We start from the raw sequence: 21524 nt of genomic DNA on the forward strand, positions 1-21524 counted from the left end.
TAGATTTTTTTATTTACTGATTGAACGTGTGTATCTAAAAATTCTGCCATGTAGAATCACGTTAACTATCAGGTTATTAGCAAAACAGAAATAATAATTATGAATAAGAAGATAACAGCAACACATAGTCAATGTATGAGCAAAAGTATTGGCACACTAGACTTTCCCCAGCCATATGTGGTTCTTCCCCAAACTGTCTCACAAAAATCGAAAGCACACGATTGGTAATCATCTTTGGATGTGGGACCATGAAATCTTTCCCTCACTGGTTTATGGGTTGGAGTAGAAGATCTCCTGCTATAGAGCTCCATCCCTATTAAACACTTTGGGGATAAATGTTCCATCCTGGTGGTACTAACCGGTTGAATCTCCACAAGCACACTCCAAAACTGAGTGGAACATCTTCCAAGAAGTAAGAAGGTTATTATAAGAGCAAATGGGGATTAAGTGTGTAATGGGATATTTAAAAAAGAAAGAAAGAAAGTTTTGGGACTCCTGGTCTTACTTAAGGCTTTGTGCTTTTTAAACAATGGATTTCACATTTACTCCCACCCTCCACTCTTCTGGGAAGATTTTGGAGTGTGCTTGTGAATATTGGTGTTGCTCAGTCACAAGGGTTTTTGGAAAGTCAGGTACTGATGTAGGTGAGGTGAGGAGACCTGGGGGTGCAGTCAGCGTTCCAATTCATCCCAAGATCTTCCACTCCAAAGCCAGATCTTCATGGAGCTCGCTTTGTGCACCGAGGCATTGCCATGCTGGAACAGGTTTTGGGTTTCCGAGTTTAAGTGAACGCACATTTTTAATATATCGTGTCCAGAGAAAATTGTGTGCCTTCAGCTTTGTGGTTAAAGTTTGGAGTAGAACCACATATGGCAGGAAATGTCAGTTGACACAATACTTTTGTAGAGATTAACTAGAGATTGGAAGTATAATGTGAACTTCCATGAATATATGATCATAAAGCAAACGATTTTTGTTTCTGAAATTAGAAAAAAAGAAAAAGGGGTGTTGTTAATGCGGTGTGGGGAAACTGACATGCAAAATGCAGTGACTCATAAACTGATATAAATCAGGGTGCGAGCAGGTCCATGGTGGTGAAGTGGGCGAGGCTTTCAGCCTTCATCAAATGAATGATATGAGTGTAATGAGATGGTGGATGTGAGTAGACCGGGGAAGAACCACTGCTGAGGTTTCATGCTGAGGTTTGATGTCTGCGTGGACACGGCGCAATAGGTTGAAATAAATAAACAAAATCAATTAATGGCCTACTTAATTAGTGACGTCACAACGTCAGCAGTTTCCACGCGCGGTAAAAAAAAACCCCATCATCGGGCGTGTGCATGCGCGCGCGCGTGTGAGTGTGAGATGGAGAGAGAGAGCGAGTGTGTGCGTGAAACGCATCGCTTGGTCCACGTGACCAGGTTGACAGGGAGGGAAGGATGGAGGGAGGGTGTGTTTGGGAGGGTTGTCCTGGTTAAATCCACAGCGCTTACTGTTGTGTAAACACGGCGCGAGAGAGAGAGAGAGAGAGAGATGGAGAGAGGGATGCTGCATGCACTTACGATGGGAGGTTAACGGTGGCTGCAGCAGAGAGAGAGAGAGAGAGAGAGAGAGAGAGGGCTGAACCGATGCGCAAAAACGAGATGCCGGAGCAGCGCGTGCGGGAGGAAGCGTCCAGGTCCAGTTCAGCATCCACTCAGGTACACATCCTTATTTCTGAATGATGAACGGAAAGAAAGCAACATCAGATTCCCTCAAACGCACGCAAGACCTGAAGGATCGCTTTGCACTTGCGCTTTGCACCTGCACGCGTGTGCGCGCGTGCGTGCGTGCGTGCGTGCGTTTTGGAAACGCCGGGGCGCGCTCGCGTGGCACGGGGTTGCATCCCAAACGGACATCTAGTGCACTATCTAGTGCGTGATGGTGAATTATTATATTTCATTTTTTTTTTTACCCCATCTAGTGCACTTTGAGAGGGAGCGCGCGCGACGCCGTTTTTAGGATGCAGCTTCTCCATAAAAGCGCTTTATTATGAACACCGATTTAATGAAGGTCGCGTGCACGACAAACCCGTTCGCACGCGTTTCGTCTCCTTATGCACGCTTTTTAATTCCCAATCCTGAGGAATCATATTACTAGACATCGTTTTTGTTCTGACAGGTTTCCCCTCACCTCCACGGCGATCCCAGATCATATGAAGAACATATGAAGATGTTTTGGGCATCATCTCAGGAATCCGAGATTTGCATCTCCAGGAGTGCGTTAGACCCCCGACTGTGAGACTCCTGGACTGTGTAGGTTTGTTTTTGCACTTTATTTTTCCACACCGAACCCAAAATGTATAGATGCTCAGATGTTGCTTTCTTGGAAGGAGAACTTGTGCATGTTTTGTACTGATGTGTGACTTGTGACTCTTTCCGAACGACTCTTTTAGGTGAGTCGATCAGGTGAATCGATTCGGTAAAAGCACCTTCACACACACGCAAAAAAAACAAAGCTGATTTTGATCTTCTAAGCATGTTCTCCATCATTTGAGATGTATTTGCTCATTATGATGCCACACCCTTCCTGAGTTCAGGCAGGATGCAGGTAAATGTAGACACTGACATATTGATCACATATTTCATGCCAGTGTTTACAATTTAACTATAAAGTACCTACTCTTTTTGCTTAATTGCAATAATATTTAAGGAATTGCTCATCACTGCTTCTCTAGATATTATGTTTAGACTCTCAGACTTATATGAGAATATTAGATGTACTTCATGGACCAAAATATTGTTCCACCTGACTCAGGCACATGTAGTTCTTCCACAAAGTTGAGGGCACACAACTGTGTAGGAAATCTGTGAATGTGCTAGCATAACATTTCCCCTTTGAACTAGTAGATCCAACCCTGCTTCAACATGACCATGCCCCTGTGCACAAAGCCAACTCCATGAAGATAAGGTTGGAGTGGAAGATCTCCTGCTATCTCATGGAACATCTTCCCAGAAGAGTGGAGCTTATTATAGCAGCAAACAGGCAATTTTTTCCCATACAGTGTAGTTAGTCTTGTATGAGTGTCCAGTATTTAAAGTTTATACACTTTAGCCATGTGTTTTCATTAAAGCTGCCGTTTTCAGTGAATCGAGAGCTATAATAGTCATGTGACCTAAAAGCAGCTCTTTAAATTATGATATGAGCCATGCATTGAATTTGGCTAGTTGTTTATGTATTCTTTTCTGAACCTGAATTTAAAGATCCAAGGGTTCTTCACTTTGACAGAGCATCTGATTTGCTTTAAAAAGCAACCGCAAACCAAAAAATTGAATTGTGTTTGAAATTCTGACAAAAATTCTCCACAAAACAGGAAGTCAGATTGATTGTGATCTAAAAAGTTGAAAAATGCAACAAGTTGAAAATTGGGATTGAATATCGGAGTTTGCATTCGAGTCAAGGAGAGCAATGAGATCGTGAGCTGATCAGGTAATTAAACAGAATGTTAGATTGGATCAGATTAGATTAGATTAGATTAGATTCAGGTCTGTAATGCATTATACTGTGTTTCTCTATAATAATGATGGTTACTATAGCCGTGGTGTCATAATGATGGTATTAAGAGGTGGATTAATACAGGCAGGACAACACTGAAGCCCCTAGGTGATAAATGCACAGGCTTATATATATATATATATATATATATATATATATATATATATATATATATATATATATATACAGTGTATATATGATAAGGGCTGTCAAAAGTTTTTCCTTACCAGAGTCACCACTGGCTCACTCATTATGAACAAACTTATAAGCACTAAACTTATACACTCTTTTATACAACTCTATAACCGCTTTATCTCTGTAAAGCTGCTTTGAGACAATGTCCATTGTTAAAAGCGCTCTTTAAATAAATTAAATAGTGCATAGTCTTCTATTCCAGAGTTTTTCCACGTCACAATGTATTAATACAGAATTGATTGCTTATTAATTAAATAATATGAATAAGTGCATTACAACAAAAATGTGATCCGCCGTACAACAATAAGGAACCACAGTCAGATCTGTGATCAAATATAATAAGTTCAACACCTTTCAGCCAATTAGAATCGAGAGCTGTCTCTGTCCCACTGTGTCTCTTTTTGTGTGTATGTATGTGTGTCTCAGTCTCTCTTTCTCTGTGTAATTCTCTGTCTGTCTGTCTGTCTGTCTGTCTGTCTATCTGTCTGTTTATTTCTCTTCCTGTGCGTCTCTTTCTTAGTGTGTGTGTGTGTGTGTGTGTGTGGGGGGTGTCTCTGTCTCTCTCAGTGTCTCTTTCCGTGTGTGTTTGTGTGTCTCTTAGTCTATTTTTCTCTGAGTGTGTCTCTCTCTCTGTCTCTCTTTCTTTGTCTGTCTATCTCTGTCTGTCTGTCCCTTTCTGTGTCTCCCTCTTTCTCTATTCCTCTCTATGTCTCTCACTCAATCTATCTCTCTCTCTCTCTCACTCTATCACTCCGTCTTTTTTCCTTCTCTGTCTTCTGCTTCTCTCTTTCAGAGACGTCTCTAACATTGTTTTGTAAGAGTCCTGATATCATTAGAAGAACTGCAGTGCATTAAATCCTTTCTCAGAATCTGGAGCTTTTGCTTCTGCTGTTTGCAAGTTACAGTTTGAGTGTAATCGCATAATTACATTGCTATAGGGAGCGAGAAGAGAAAAGATAAAGAAGATGGCTCAGAGAGAGAGAGAGAGAGAGAGAGAGAGGAATCGGTTCCTCTGCAGTTCTTCCAGTAAGAAGTGGGTCAGACTAGTTTGGAGGTGAAAAAGGCCCTTGACTATAATTCTTCTTAAAGAAGATGCAGTGCAGCCACCTGGCTTTGCCTTTTCTTAGCACAGAGAACACAAGGCTCCTGATGTGTGGGGGTTGAGGAACATGGTCATGGGGATGTAAGGTATACATACAGCCCATTTTCTTCTTCAATTCTTGCTTTTTTTTTTTTTATGATGATGCTGAATTTGATGAATGATGGAAATCTCTGTGAAGGTGCATATAAGTTCCAGTTGTCTGGAAATTTCCAATGCTTTTGTGACTTTCTTCTATCCACTTCCCACATCACAGCTACTCATCGTGCTGAAAGACTAAGAGACTTTGCCGTGTGTGTTACCTCATATTTCTTACCTCTGTGAAACAGGAAGCTTTCAGTCATGTCTGTTTATATCTGTATTGTATCTCTTTACAGTACATTTACTCTCTGACTCGCACATTAGCTAACGTTCAGACAGTATTCGTAATCACATATATAGGAAAAAAAAAAGTTTGTGGGCATAATTCTAAATAAATCATTCTACATTCAGTCTCCATTTGCAGTTATAATAAGCTCCACTCTTCTGGGAAGATGTTCCACTAGATTTTGTGGAGATTTGTGGAGATTCATTCAGGCACAACGGTGTGAGTAAAGTCAGGTACTGATGTAGGTGAGGTGATGGGGTGCAGTCTGTAAAACAAATGCATTCCGAAGATATATAAGAGGGTCTGAGCTCTATAGCAGGAGATCTTCCAGGCTTTGTGCACAGGGGCATTGTCATGCTGGAACAGGTTTGGGTTTTCTAGATGAAGTGAAGGCAAAATTGTTTTGTCCTTTGGAGGACTTTTCACATGCACATCTTCACACTATTTCGGAACACCTGATCTTTCCTTGCCATATGTGGTTCTTCTTTAAACTGTTACCACAAAGCTGAAGGCACACAATTGTATAAGACGTCCCTGGACGCTGTATATAAAAATTTTGTGTTCACGAACTTGGAAATCCAAACTTGTTCCCGCATGGCAATGCCCCTGTGCACAAAGCCAAGTAAATTAATATATGCTTTTCCATGGTTTGGAGAGGAAGCTCTTGAGTGGCCTGCTATAGAACTTTGATCTCAACCCCTACTGAACACCATCTTTGAGATGAATGTGAACACCAGGCCTCGTCACCTCACCTCACAAATCAGTACATGACTTTACTAACCACCCTTGATGACAAATATCCAAAAGCACACTTCAAAATCTGGTGGAACATCTTTCCAAAAGAATGGAGGAAGTTCTAAGAGAAAAATTGCGACAAAATTTTCGAATGCGGTACTCCAAAAAAAGCAAACTTTAGGCAGTACAGTGTATATTATATCTTTGTGAATTAGTAGAGATGAGAGGAAATAATTCGGGTATTACCGTATTTTTCGGACTATAAGCCGCTAAGTTTTTCCCACGTTTTGAACCCCGCGGCTTAAACAACGAAGCGGCTAATTTATGTATTTTTTCTGGGTTTTTCCCGGTTTCACAAACTTCAAGCCAAAAAACTGAGCGACATAACATTAGATCAATAAAATTTCCGAACAGGAAGACAGTAAACAAAGACTTTCTTGGTCGGCTACTGTTTAGATACCAGCCATTGTAACGTGTTGAGTCTGGGTGAAGGGAGAGCTCGCTAACTCCAGTTACAACAGAAATCATATAAGCACAGACAGGTTTCCAAAACTCGTGCTTTTTTATTTTTCTTGGCAACAGCGTTACGGGTTAGTCAAAGAAACTTAGAAATGAGCATCAGAAAATAATAAGGACATATTCCTCGGCCTTGCACACATGCAGTAATAGCGGAAAAATGCGGCTGCAGGCTATTCCCAAAATACCGCTATGCTCTTAAAGGAGCCACAACATATTTCACCCGTGTTACAGACACTGTCTTTCATTAAAGCCTGTGTAAAGTTCATTAGTTTCAGTGTAGACAGCTGCGGCTTATTTATGTTAAAGATAAAAATCTTTGTCAAATTCTGTGGGTGCAGAATATATATATAGGCTTATATAAGGGTGCGCTTAATAGTCTGGAAATTACGGTAATAGGACATTTATTCCAATAACCTGTTCATTGTGGTTCATTCCACTATATTGCAATAATTACAATATAATACCATTAAAAAGGTCATGATATGCAAATGAACCATTTAATAAATCATGAAGAATTAGGGACGTCCCGGAATACCGTCCTGATAGGTGTTTTTTCCGTGATGAAATCCTCTATTACAACATGCCACGTAAGGTGAAAAGTGACACATTTTGCCGTGTTACATAAACACTATGATATTTCAGGCTTATTATGCAGCCTGAGATCGAACGCGAGCTTGTAGGAGTGCCGGCGACTACGGGAACCGGGACTGCAGTGGGAAATGGGGCCACTTTATTGGACCACTTGGGAACGGACAAAGAGAATAGAAGAGGACGATAAAGAAAAAGAAGCGAGAGGTGGAGGAGGAGAAGAAGAGCAGAAGGATGTAGACAGATGGGGGGGTGGAGGAAGGATGGAGCGACAGAGCGAATAAGGGAGGGGTGTGTAAAGGAGGCGAGCACGGGTGTGAAAGAGTGAGTGTGTAGGGTTGGGTATAATTAGGGCAGCCTTTTGCCTCTGATTTCTAATTAGACATTCAGAGCAGCTCATCCTCTGCCCGCTGGAGGCTCGGTGAATATTTTACACCGAGCCTAAATCAAAGTCCTCTCTATCCCCCTCTCGCACTCTTTCTCTCGTCTGCTGAATGGGGCAGGATGTTCGGCAGGAGAATCTGGGTTGCTATGAGCTATAATGTAGTCTGAAGGTGTGCGGTCTGAAGACGCAGTGCCGTTTTTTAGTGGCAGCACGAATCAGGAGGGACTTAAAACACATCGCGAACGAACGAGGCCACGTTTAAAATCCGTGCCTCGAGTTTTGGAATTTTAGCAGCGAGAAACAATGAGGGATCCGAGGGAAGAGTTATGAAGGGAAATGTGTGGGATGAGTGGACTATCCGCTTTATGTTTTCTCAACGTGTGAGTGTAAAGATTTTGTTTACGATACGGATGTTGTACATCAGATCAAATGATGTCTCATATTGCTCTTCTCTCACACTTCATTTTTTGGAAATATGTCGAAATGGTACCTAATCTGCATTCCTGACAACTGACTGACTCTTCTATTTATATTGTTTGAGTTCTTTATACTTCTATATACTCTAAAATGCCTTGCAGTACCTGGTCACCTATAAACATTTGATCCCATTTCGGTCATTACATACAAATCAGCATTTTTAGATTAATAATAAGGATAATAACAAGGATTCCTTTTTCATGAGAAAGAAAAATTAGACCAAATTTAAATGCTTAGTGGTTAAGGCATTAGACTTTGGATCCAGTTGAAATCCCAGTCACACCAAGCTACCACCCCTAAGCCCCTGAGCCAGGCCCTTAACAACATGGCTGCCCAGTTGTGTGAATAAAATGAATGTAAGTGTCGTCTGGATAAAGGAATCTGCCCAAATGCTATAAATGTAACTGTAAACACATGCATTGTTGACTGAAGTTCTGGTTTCCAAACTGAGGCGGATTATTTTCCAATTCACATTAGGGAAATATTTGTTAAATTTTGTATAATTTGCTAAAGAATAACCGCTACTTATACACTCTATTGGAACAGCAGACTTTTCCAGCCATGTGTGGTTCTTCGCGAAACTCCACAATGTTTGGAGCCACACAGTTGCATAGCAGGTCTCTGGATGCGGTGCATGAAATTTCCCAAAACTCGAAGCAAGAAACCTAATTCTTTTCCAGCATGACAGTGTGAAGAGTGGAGCTTATTATAAGAGCAATTGATTACTGAATGTGGAATAGGGGGTTCAAAAAACACAAGCTCAGGTGTCCACATTTACAATTACGGCTTTTAGCAGACGCCCGTGTCCTGAGGGACGTACAAAAGTGGTTCGAGTCTCCATCAATGAATAAATCTACACTGGATCACTAGATTACAAACTTAATATAAATCAGCTTATATCTCTGTTGAGAAGACAGCAAACCTGAAAAAGTGCTAGTTTAAGTGTTTCAGGAAGAGGAAGGTCTTCATCCGTTGCATGAAGTTTGCCAGGGACTACGCTGTTTGGACGTCTAGGGGAAGTTCATTCCACCACCTCGGTGCCAGAACTGAGAGTTTCACATACTTCTCCCCCTGAGAGAAACTTTTGTCCATGTAGGATAGTTATGGTCAGTGTTGTGGAACAACCAAGTGACAAGTTTTCAGTTGGATCTCAATTAGAGGAGATATAAAGAGTCGTCCTTTGTATAAAAAAATAAATCTAATTTCATGTGATTTAGACACTGCATTCCACGACACCATTCATCCTGAAGAGCCGGAAATCTCCATATTGGAAATCGTGAAGTTCAAGCTTCTGCTTTGAGGGTAACAAAGTTCTCACACTGGAAACTCGAGAATCTTCAGCAGGCGAAAATCTTTCTGTCCTATTTTATATATACAGACTTATATATATATATATATATATATATATATATATATATATATATATATATCTCTACTTGTGCACATGAACGTGAACCAGGCTTCCCGTTTAAAGCTGCAGCAGTGCTTTTTTGTCGCCTGCATGAGAGAACGAGTATATTGTACTTTTTGGAAAGAGGCCAAAGTGGATTAAGATTGCCCTGCTGTATTAGCTCAGCCCTGCGGCACTGTCTTTACCCAGAGGTCTGTGCACGACAGGCAGGAATCTTGCGGGCAAGAGACCATGTGTCCCACTTTGTCCACTTTTAATATTCGAAAGCATGCAGCGGAAGCTGTAGAAGCGCAGAATCCCAACACTAAAGCTTAGGCTTAGTGGTCAAGAGAGGACCTAAACCCTATTGGAGGTTATGAACACACATATTTCACATTTCTTATTTAAAAAAAAAACATAAATGGGCATTTGGGATTTTGTTTGTGCAATATTTTGGAGAGTCTGGCAATATGAAAACTCTCATATATACCTTGATTTCACCGACTGGATATACACTATATGGACAAAAGTATTGGGACACCTGACTTTTCCAGCTATATGTTGCTATATGTAGATTTTCCATTCACTTGATCTAGGAGATCCCAAAAAGATATGCGAAGCATGGGTTGGAGAGGAAGATCTCCTGCTATAACACTACTCTATTGAACACCTTCGTATTTGTAGTACATTTTAATTTTTTATTTGACATTTTTTGTACACTTAAGCGATTAAGATCAGCACATTGTTCAAACAAGACTCAACACAATGGGTCTTAGGAATATTTATGTGATTTGCAGGAAAAAGCCTTTTTAAGCTTCACAAAATAGGAATTATATATGAGATCTGAGATGTCCATGATGGACTTGTGCCTCTCTATTCACACCCAAAACCACACAGACTCCTGTCTAGAAACAGCTGTAATTCCTGATCATTTCCTCTTGTTTATATTGTTTGTTTTTGAGGGGGCAAAGCCTGAAAAGTTCAAGGGAAGATCCATAGAACCACGAAGTTCCCCATGATTGATCATTTCAACATGGCTGAGGAGAACTTTTGAGGAATTAAGTCTGAAAGCTTTTGTTGCCAAGTTGCACGACATCATGTATTAAAAGAAAAGTTGATGTTGCTCGTTGCTATGGAATGAAATCTATCAAATGATACATTTCCCAACAGAATCAGAATCAGGTTTATTGGCCAAGTGTTTTGACCTACAAGGAATTCGGTTCCAGCTGTTGGTGACTCTCGGTACAGACAAAAATAACAGGCTTATAGACAAGACTATATGAGACAATGCTGACTATACATAATAAATTCAAATGTACTGCTGCTTAGATTTGGCAACCCAACACCAATCTATAAAAACATTCAAAGAGCCTGTTTTTTGGGGGTATGAGCTCATACATATCTAGAAACTCGTATGGAATTAAATGAAATCAGGATAAGACTCAGACGTTCACCTCTTTTCATTTCCCAAAACCCAGTTCCCTAGTGTAGAGTAATTCTGTGCTTGAAGGGCATGTAAAGGAACGGACAGATTCATGGCGGTTGCATACGAAGCATGGCACGGCATTGCGTCTTCAAAGAGTTTTGCTGACTGCGGCAAATTGAACAGACCGCTCAGACAGTAGCAGGCTGAAGTGTGACCAATGGCAGAAATATGTGTGTGAAAACAAGGCCCAGGGGATTTCGAGAAGACGACCAATCCTTTATCTGGGGGGAACTTTCCGGGGGAAAAAATACGAGCGTGCATCTCTGCACTGTTCAAACCCTCAGCTTTGCTCTTTTCATCGTTTTATTGTTAAAACAAATTCGGCCACGTCAAACGAAAAGAGCTTGACCTCCTTGCTTGGGTTCAAACATCTGGGTCCGTGTCAATCATTTGGACGCCATCACGATGCCTCGACCCCGCCCCCATAGTGCCAGCGCCCTAGGGGTGAAAGGTTATTGGCTGTGCAGTCGGAACTGCCAAGCTGCGATATGCCACTATTTTTAGTAGGGGATTTTCAGCGTTGTTGCCATGCAGCGGTTGGCTTTCGCCTGTCGAGTGTCTTCTTCTCTTTTTTTTTCCTCCCCTCCCATCCTCTCTCTTTCTCTCTCCCTTTAACCCTCTCTCACTCTCCATCACTCACTCTCGTACGGTATTTTGCTCACTCTCGTACTGCGCAGTGTGACTCTGTGTTGAACTGTGACAGATCGGAGTTTCACTCGAGCAGAAAAATATAGGCCAGACTGCAAGACAAATCACATAGCAACATGGCGCAAGAGAGGGGGGGGAGAATAGAAAAGAAAATGTAAAACAAAAGAAATAGACCCGTAACTCCGGTGTATGGAGGATGCAGAGGTTCATTCACTGGTTGTCACTTTTTAAAGGGACGTGAGTGCCGTGAAAGTCAAGGTGTAGATGACTGGGTGTGTCCATAGTTGCGTTTGAAGGAAATGTTGGCTTGCGGAAGAAGATCAAAAAAGAGAAAAGGAGAACGAAAGAGAGAGAGAGAGAGAGAGAGAGAGAGAGAGAGAGAGAGAGATCAAGGAAACTGAAGAACTCAGCTAGACAGGCAGTTAAAGAATAATAAGTGGCTAGAACATTGTTGGAGAGAAATGCTGAGATTTTGTTGGTCATGAGTTTTCTAAATTAAAAATACCTGAGCTCCCACTGTCTCATTTAATTAACACATTAAGCAGTACTCAAAAATGAAAAAAAAAATTCACGGATCCTAAATATGTCCACTCTGCTTTCATCTCTTTCTGATTTTTAGCTGTGGTTGGGGCATTGGACTCTGGATCGGTTTGCAGGTTCGGGTCACGGCACCACCAAGCTGCCACTGCTGGGCCCTTGACCCTTAAATACTATCTGCCAAATACTGTAAATGTATTTTAATGCACTAAACCAGCCGCTGTACGAGGTGGAATGAAAAGGTTTCGAAACTAGTTTTGTAACATGCCAACAGATGGCAGCACAAGGCTACATGCACAGTCACTGGAAGCACCGACATCGTCCTGTGTACATCAAGAGCTTTGCAACTGGCAACTATTCTGATCACGTGCGAACCTTGTCACAGAGCTCTCCTCACACGTAGGTTTCTCGCCAGAAACAACACAATCTCACTTCAACACCCACCCTACTCGCCAGATTTGGCTCCTGCATACTTCGTACCCTTCCCAAAAATAAATATCCAGTTCAGAGGACACCGTTTTTTGACACCGTTACGGAGATCTGGAGCGAATCGCAGAAGGTGAGAGCGAGAAGACTCCCAGGACACGTTCCAGAAGTGGCAGGAATGCTGGGAGCGCTGTATTGATGATGCAAGGGGACTTTTTTTTTTTTGTAAACAGTCCCACTTTGCTGCTATAATAACCTTCACTCATTTGGAAAGATGTTCATGTGGAGATTTGTGCTCATTCAGCAGGGTTTAGGTGATTTAGGTGAGTTTAAAAGGCCTGGGGTGAAAAATTCAGCATAAAAAATTCATCCCACAGGGTGTATAATATGGTTAAAGCACTATAGCAGGAGATCCACTCCAAACCATGGAAAGCATATCTTCACTGAGCTTCTCTTGTCTCGGGAGGAACATTAAAAGGAGCCTTTCCATTTCCTATTTCATCTCATTGCTGTCCAAAAGAAACGACGGTGATAATAATGAGGTATATTTTTAGTTTTTTTCCCCCTGGGTTTACTTTAGGAACTACTCCTGATGGAAATGAATTGGCAGTTGACCAGGTTTTTAAGGAAGCTCCTCCAGCAGAATATGGTGTGCACACTTTAGGAGACATCCAGCGTCTCCTCTAGATTTCACTAACAAAAATTGAAATCTGAAGAGGCATGTGACCCGGTTTTGAACTCGCTCTGGCACGTACTGGTTTCTCTCGCTCACACACAGCTGATATGTTGTATGTCTTGGAAACATGTTGGATAGTAACATCGGTTGAATCAGTGTGTACAATGTTCTTGCGTCTCTTATTGTGAGTAGAGAGCAGAGGATGGAGTTAATGTGCTCATCAGTTTCTTCATGAATAGAAATTCCCTTAGGGATGCGTTCAGGTGTTTTTCCCTCGGATTCAGGGGAGACGTCAGGAGCTTCTGGCAGAAAAGCTGAAATGTATTTTTGAACATTTTTGGGAAAGTGTGGCAATTTATTAATTGGGAAAAATATAAAGTGCTGCCCCCCTATTAGTGTAGTGCATTTTCTTGACCAAAGAGGGCGCTCTTTCACTTCAGACTCCCATCTCCACATCAGCTAAACCTGATTTAACCCTGTGGTTAGAGGACTGTGGAGAATTTCATATTACACAGCTCAAAACCACGGACTAGGATAAGTGTGTGTGTGTGTGTGTGTGTGTGTGTGTGTGTATATACACTATATAGACAAAATTATTGGGACACCTGGTCTTTCCAGCCATATGTGGTTCCTCTCCAAATTATTACCACACAAATTAGAGGCACACAAATTGTATATGACGTCTTTGGATGTAGGAGCATGACATTTTTTTTTCTTCACCCAAACGTTCCAGTATAACAGTGCCCCTGTGCCAACTCCATGAAGATATGCTTTTCATGGGTTGGAGTGGAAGATCTTCTGCTATAAAGCTGGATAGTGAGGTCTCCTCACCTCACCTACATCAGTACCTGATTTTACTAACCGGCAGAAATCAGACTCCAAAATCTATTGGAAAATCTTCCCAGAAGAGTGGGGGTTATGGGTTTTATACACACACACACACACACACACACACACACACACACACACACACACTATATTGCCAAATGTTTTGGGACACCTGGTCATAAGTACCGTATGTGCTTTTTTGGCATCGCATCCCACATTTAGTCCCAATTCGCTCTTATAATTCCTTCCACTCTTCTCAGAAGATGTTCCACTAGATTTTGGAGTGTGCTTGTGGACATTTGTGTTCATCAGGCCTCAAGGGTGTTAGTAAAGTCAGGTACTGATGTAGGTGAGGGTGAGGAGACCTGGGGTGCAGTCAGCGTTCACATTCATCCCAAAGGTGTTCGGGTAGGGAAGAGATCAAAGCTCTATAGCAGGAGATTTTCCTCTCCAAACTATCTAAAGCAGATCTTCATGGAGCTCACTTTGTGCACAGGGGCATTGCCATGCTGGAACATGCTGTATATATATACAGGAAGGAATTAAGCTACAGGAGCCTGAGGCAATAGGATGCATATAATGAGTCAATTTATTCAGGAAACTTCAAATATCACTGTCACAGACTGTGTCCTTAAGATTAATACACACAATGAGACATCTCCAGGGTCCCCTGTTTGATCCTGAGCTCATCTTAGTTCTTCTACATGTTAGTCCATGTCAGGTTTCCTCTGGATTCTTTGGCTTCCTTCTGTTTTCTGTCTAACAAAAACGTGTTTTGGGGTTGATTAGTAAGGGAGGTGGTAGCTGAGTGGTTTAAACATTGGATTCTGGATTAGAAGTTGAAATCCCAGCACCAGCAAGCTACCACTGCTGGGCCCTTGAGCAAGGCCCTTAACCCCAAACTGCTCAAGTGTAAGTCTCTCTGGATAAGTGCATCTCCAAATGCCATAGATGTAAATTTAAACTCTAAATTAACTCTAGGTGTGAATGTGTGTGTGTGTGTGTGTGTGTGTGTGTGTGTGTGTGTGTGTGTGTGTGTACATGGTGCCCCTGAGTGTTTCCACTTTCACACTTCATGCTCAATGTTCTGAAGAGATAAACTCCAGACCTTCTCTGGTTCAGACCAGAACACTGACTGAAATTGAATGAACAAAGAACCTGAAACTACAAACTTGAAACAAAAAAAAAGAATATGTAGAAAACGAGAAGCTTGAGAAGAACTTGGAAAAAACCTGTAACCATGATTTACGCATGCAGTACAGAGACGGAGCAACAATACGAGAAAAACAAGAAATGATGTATTTACACTGAGTAACGAGTGAGTAACAGGACGAAAAAACGAGACTAATGAGGAGAAACAGGTGTTAACGCTGATCAGAGGGTGTGGTCACCAAAAGCTCAGAGTGAACCTTTGCAGCTGAACAAGTGTTGCGGTGGAAAGTCATTCTGAAGTGGTGAAGCTTATGCAAGACACTTTGAAAGGGAGACGCCCCATGTCTTCTCGTTTCCTGTTTTTAGATCAAATATATTCAGGTGGACACCAGGTGAACATCCTATTCCACATGTAGTCCATTTTTCCTGTCAGTTCTTCTGGGAAGATGTTCCACAAGATTTTGAAGGCTTCGGGGTGCACCCAGTGTGAAAATTTCATCCCAAAGCTGTTCAATAGGATTGAGGTCAAAACTCTATTGCAGGAGATTTTCCACTCCAACCTATGGAAAGCAGATCTTCATGGTTTGAAGCTGGTTATCATGCTGGAGCGAGTTTGCTTCTCCTAGTCCAAGTGGAGGAACAATTTTAAGAACCAGATATGGCTGGAAAACTAATACTTTTGCCCAAATATTGTTTGGCCTGATGAATGCATTTAAATATAAAAACTCTTTTTGATGGTATGAGGAGGAAACCTTGAGAGGAACCAGACTCAAAAAGACACCAAGAGTTTCATTATAAACCATTAAAACATTACAAAGACCGGAAAGTGAGAAATATCCTGAGCACCAGAGTGTGTGATTAGGAGTCCTTTCTCTATACAGTCAGTTGAAGTTGTGGAACCAGGAGCTCCTGAGCAACTCATAAATTAGCTCAAGATCTGAGATCATTATAGCTTCGACACAAACACTTCCATGCCTGAGCCTTGAAATGTCCAACGATGGAGAAACAGCATATCTAGAATGTTATTTTAGATATGATAATTAATATCACATTTTTCCTCCACACTGTAACACAGGAAGTCAAGGTGCATGAGTTTGGTCCTTGGGGACGCTCCACCAGACCACAAATTGTTGTCTATCATTTCTAAGCACACCTGAGCCAGCATGTACTGTACAGCTCCTGATTACCCAGACCTGGATGTCTCCGAGGACTAAGCCAAAACTCACTGGAGGGCCCTCACGTGCTGTTGAGCATTAGCTAATTAGGTGTCTATCGGCTGCTTCTTCACAATGATTCCACCATGTATTTTTTGAAGATTGCTATAAGCGAACAGGCCGGTCAGTGCTCACTGGCTAATGATGTCTGCATCCTGTTTTCTTTCCTCCTGTCATGACCTCTTGTCTCTCTCTCTCTGTCCTTTCTTGAGACGAATGCTGCTGCTGGACGGCTCTTCAGCGCACTGCGTCACGCTGTTCTTACTTTCGAGCTCACTTTTCTTTCTGTCCTGGATTTTTTTTTCCCTCATAATACATCAGCCATATGTTTATGAAGACGTAATCGCCGGTCATGACGTTCGAAATATGTGTATTTTTCTCTGTATGGAGAAAAGTATTTGGACGCCTGACTTTTCCAGCCATATGTGGTTCTTCACCAAACTGTTACTGTTACTGGCACACAATTGGCATGAAATTTTCCCCTGACTTCAACTAGGAGGTCCAAACCTGTTGGTATGCACAAACCTAGCTCCTTGAAGATATGCTTTACATGGATTGGAGTGGAAGATCTTTATCTACATCAGTACCTGACTTTACTCACTGGCTAAAAATCTCTCTACACTCCAAAATCTAGTGGAACATCTTCCCAGAAGAGTGGAGTGAATAGAGACTACATGTGGAATGGGATGCTCAGCACATACCAATCTTATACTCAGGTGTCCACAAAATATTAATGATAAAAACACAAGAACACAGAAACAGAATTGTAATTGTTCATAAAAGAATGTTTTTTTTCTGATCTGTATGAGTTATGAGGCCTCTCTCGCCCTGCTCATGTCCCCTGCACACTCGTACACACCTGGTTAAACTCGTAAAATGGCTTGATAGCTATGAAGAGCTGAATAGGTTGCAAAAGAGCCAAAAATAAAAACACTGGGTCTACAAGACCTCATCTACAGTACAAAACCGCTGCTTTATAGGCCACGCCAGCATGACATATGGAGCCGTACTTCCGACTGACCTCTTAGGCTGCTTGGAATGTTTAAAATCGGAACGCCGATTTGCCGAACGGACCCTGAGATCCTGCGTCTCTGGTCTGGTGCCAGCTGTAGACAAATAAGGAACAGTCTAGAGCACCTGGTCTTGTGGCCTCCTTATCATTGCTCTGTCTTGGTTGAAAGAGTAACGTCTTAATAATCTTATAGGACGTGTTTGCTGTCGTAAAAAAGGCTGGCTCTGATCATGCAAAAGAAAAGACACTGATTTAAAGCGGGTCCCAGCCTCCAATTTCCTTCTGTATGAAGAGATTTATAGAGGTCCACCGTGGCCTCTACGGAGCGTTCACATTACCGATATATATATTTTATGACGGAAGGTCCAACGAGGAAAGAAAACATTCATCAAGAGCGCTGAAATGACACCGTAGGGAAGCGAGAACAGGGAGAAAGAGCTTCACACCGTTCGTGTAGGTGTGAATGTTATGGATTTTCATCACTTTGTAGGTTTTTCACAAAAATTCTAACGTAAATATGTTTGTTTTTAATTGCCATGTATTTTTTTTCGCTATTATACCATCTGAATACTGGATTCTGATTGGCCGGAAGTTTGTTAAGTATTGAACACGACTGGAGTTCGAGGTCGAATCAGCATCCTAAATGAATGCACTGCTAATCAATACTCTTAACAATACTCACATGCAGTTCTTTACAGTGAAACAGCTATTGTACACGTTTCCTAATGACTTCACCGAGCTTCATGGAGGATTTGGGCATGCACGTTAATGCAAACGCATTTCTAGAACAGTCTGTTGTCGTGCTGCGGAGAAACAGAAGCGCTAATCGAATCGTACAGACAAGACAAATTTACGTATTTGTGTGACAGCGCCCTCTGAGGTGGGAAAATGCCATGATCACCAGAATCCGGTGAACTTCCGCTGGTGCTGCTACCACTTTCTCGTAGCGCTACGACTTTATTCTTGTAATTCGACTTTATTCTCTAATTAATTCATTTTTTTTTTCAAAAGAAGGATGAATTCTCATAGTGCTACGACTTTATTCTTACAATTTTGACTTTATTCCTGTAGTGCTACAACTTTATTTAGGTAATTTCGACTTCATTCTAGTCATTTCGACTTTATTCTCAGAATCGTCGATTTAGAATTTTTTTCAACATGGTAAAAAGTCGTTATACGAGAACTGCTGAAGAGCATGGAAAAAAACCCAAACGCACAAAAGACACATGATTAACAATCTCCAGATGTTTTCAGTGGATATCTTGGAATATGGTATCTGATGTAAGACATTGTGGCATGTATGTTTACATAACCGGATAAAAAGCCTGATAATGATCAGATAATCAGACATCGAACTGATTACTAGGAAACACCCACTGGGGATGGGGGCAAAATAAACTTTGTAAGATGGTATAGACATTACTAGAGCATGTAGGTGTTTAAGGTTTCCCTGGTTACTTTGGTGTGTGTGTGTGAAGGTCACAGTTGTGCCTGGAAACACCAAAAAGAGACGTTCTATTAAGCAGCCTGTCTTGATTTTTCTTCCTGTATCAAAAACTTTCACAGACTGTAATTACGGGTAAACTTCAGAAAGCAGTCCTTCTATCCTGTATCGCTTTGATATAAATGATATAATTGCTACTGTTAATCTGAAACCTGTGATTCCTCGCCTTCAGCTCTCAGCTGAGCTCTTACGGTGAGACGACGGTGAGAAATGCAGGTCTTGACAAGTCGAAGGTGCAACCTAGTGTTTGGGTTAGTTTTCAGAGGCTCATCTCTTAAAGCCCTCAACCTTCACTCCCTTAAACTGTTGTAGCTGTGCAGGCACTTTAATCCCCCCTCCCCCCACCCCATCCTCAGTTCTTTGAATAAGTTCAATCAGAATCGTAGTTTTTGGCACCTACTTGCGTTTTTTTTTCTTTTCATTGTTTCATTGTTTATTAGCGAGATCCAAACTTCGAACCAGTTTGTTATGCTTCAAAAAAAAAAAAAAAAAGAAGAAGAAGAAGACAGCTTTTGTGTTGCCGATGTCCTCATGTTTTTTCAGCCTGGAGATGAGATGAAGAACTTCATGCGAATCATGCGAAAGCTGTTGCCTGGCAACACGAGCTCCTCCCCTTTTCCGTATCAAAGCGGCGCACGGAGATCACGCATTCTGTTTGAAGCGCAGCTCGCGAGGCCTGTCGGAGCCGCCTCGCCTTTAAAACGGAAAAAGAAAAACCCCATCCCATCGGGGCTTCTTGGTGGAATAAGAAGCTCACCAGTACTTCAAGGAATCATTTGGAGAGGAAATAATATAAAAAAACGTTGATTTGCATGTGTGCACTTATTCCAAAAAGTACCTGACGGCGTCTTGGTGCTTTTAATTTTGCGAACAGCGTACACAATTTTCCATCAAAACCATTTCATACCACGGCTCAGACGAATTCTCAGTTCTGATAGGCCTGAAGGTGTGGTTTAATTCTCTATAACACCGGTTCTAATGGGTTTTTCAGCTGCAAGACTGATCGCGGGTTTATACAAATGAACTTTCTTATTTCATTGGCATTCTTCAAAGTGGAGGTGTAGAGTTGAAGATGCTGAGATTTCCATCAGGAGTGACGAGGATGGACAGGTTTAGAAATAAGTTTATTAGAGGGACCGGGCAGGTAGGACGTTTTGGAGTCAAGGTGAGAAAGGTGTGATTGAGATGGTTTGGTTATGTGCAGAGGAGAGACATGGGGTATATGGGTAGAAGAACCCTGAGAATAGAGCCACCAGGACAAGGAGAAGGTTTATGGATGTAGTGAGGGAAGACATGCAGGTGGTTGGTTTAAAAGATGCAGATGGAGGGGACAGAGTGATACAGAGACGGGTGAGCCACCGTGGAGAGCTGAAAAAAGAGGAAGAAGATAAACGGATACTACTACTACTAATAATAATACTAGTAGTATTGCTGTTGTGGATTACTAACAGTGCATCTGTTAGTGGGTGGATTTATTTATTGGGCAGCAAGTGAACATTCTGTCCTCAAAGTTGATGTTAGAAACAGGAAAAATGGGCGAGCGTAAGGATTTGAGCGAGTTTGACAAATTGTGACGTCTAGACGTCTGGGTCAGAGCGTCTCCAAAACGGCATCTCTTGTAGATGTTCCTGGTCTGCAGTGGTCAGAATCTCTTAAAAGTGCTCGAAGGAAGGAACAGTGGTGAACCGGCGACAGGGTCGCTGATGCACGTGGGGAGCGAAGGCTGGTCTGTGTGGTCCGAACCAACCAATGGGTTCCTGTAACTCAAACTGCTGTAGACGTTTATGCTGTTGATGATCGATGGATCACGACTGTTTTATATATATATATATATATAAAGATTGAGCTATAGAAAGATAGCCTCCTGTCCCCAAGTGTTTTATTTCATACTAAACATTTATCAGGTTTCTATCATTCCTCAAACGATCGATTGGTTGTAACAAGTGTTGCACTTGTTTGGAAACCCACAGCCACTTCGACTAGCCTAGCAGATAAGATTGCCTCCTCCCCAGTCTATATCACCTGATATACCCCTGAGTGCACTGCAGACCGTCTCCTGACTTCCCCACAATGTTCCCACCGCTTTACTGTGAACAGCAACGAATGTGATCCAGGAGGACCAGTTATCATGACATCATACAGATTCCCAGCGCCAGCTCTAACACACCGTTAGTCAATGCTAGCTATTCTGCGGTTGGACTTCATTTCCTCTGACTGAAGTATGCCTGGGTGGAGCGTGTGCTTTGGCACGGTGGGCAGTAAATTAGTCGTTTGCCGGTCTCCAGCTTCTGCACTCGTGTACTCCGAGTGCACTTTGTTCCACTGACTGAGAGCTGCTCGATTACATGCTCATTTCGAGAGGAGGAAGTGGAGGAAACGTGGCCGTTCACGTTCGCATGATCAGAGGCTTGTCCGTCATCCTGTGTGTAGAATCTGCAGGGAGGAAATATGCTACGACATCTTGACCCCCGTGACCTCGTATATTTAAAAAGTCCGGGCTCTCCAACACACACCGAGCCTGACTGTAGGATTAGTAATGTAATAATAATGATAGCAGACACAAACATCCGGCTCTCAGAAGAACGGCTCCTGGACTGTAATTGAATTTCAAACCCTGGTTGCATTTCTGGAAAACATTTGCCAGTCATGCACAGTAAGTTTTTTTTTTATGGCTGAACTTTTTATGACGTGGATTTTCAGAAGAGTTTAAGGTGTAACCATCTTCCCCAATTTGTTTTATTGGACACTACAC

At 41.9% G+C, this 21524-nt stretch overlaps 1 protein-coding gene across 2 annotated transcripts in view; it reads left to right on the plus strand.

Annotated features, from left to right (window-relative positions):
• Positions 1-1555: 1555 nt before the first annotated feature.
• ccdc120a (coiled-coil domain containing 120a) overlaps positions 1556-21524 on the plus strand; it is a 58584-nt gene continuing 38615 nt past the window's right edge. For both annotated transcript variants that reach the window (XM_046872200.1, XM_046872202.1), the window contains exons 1-2: positions 1556-1700; positions 2161-2294. The gene's annotated coding sequence lies outside the window, so the exon portion shown is untranslated. The remainder of the gene's footprint in view (positions 1701-2160; positions 2295-21524) is intronic.

Source organism: Silurus meridionalis, chromosome 17 (genome assembly GCF_014805685.1).
Source record: "Silurus meridionalis isolate SWU-2019-XX chromosome 17, ASM1480568v1, whole genome shotgun sequence".
NCBI classification, from domain to species: Eukaryota; Metazoa; Chordata; class Actinopteri; order Siluriformes; family Siluridae; genus Silurus; species Silurus meridionalis.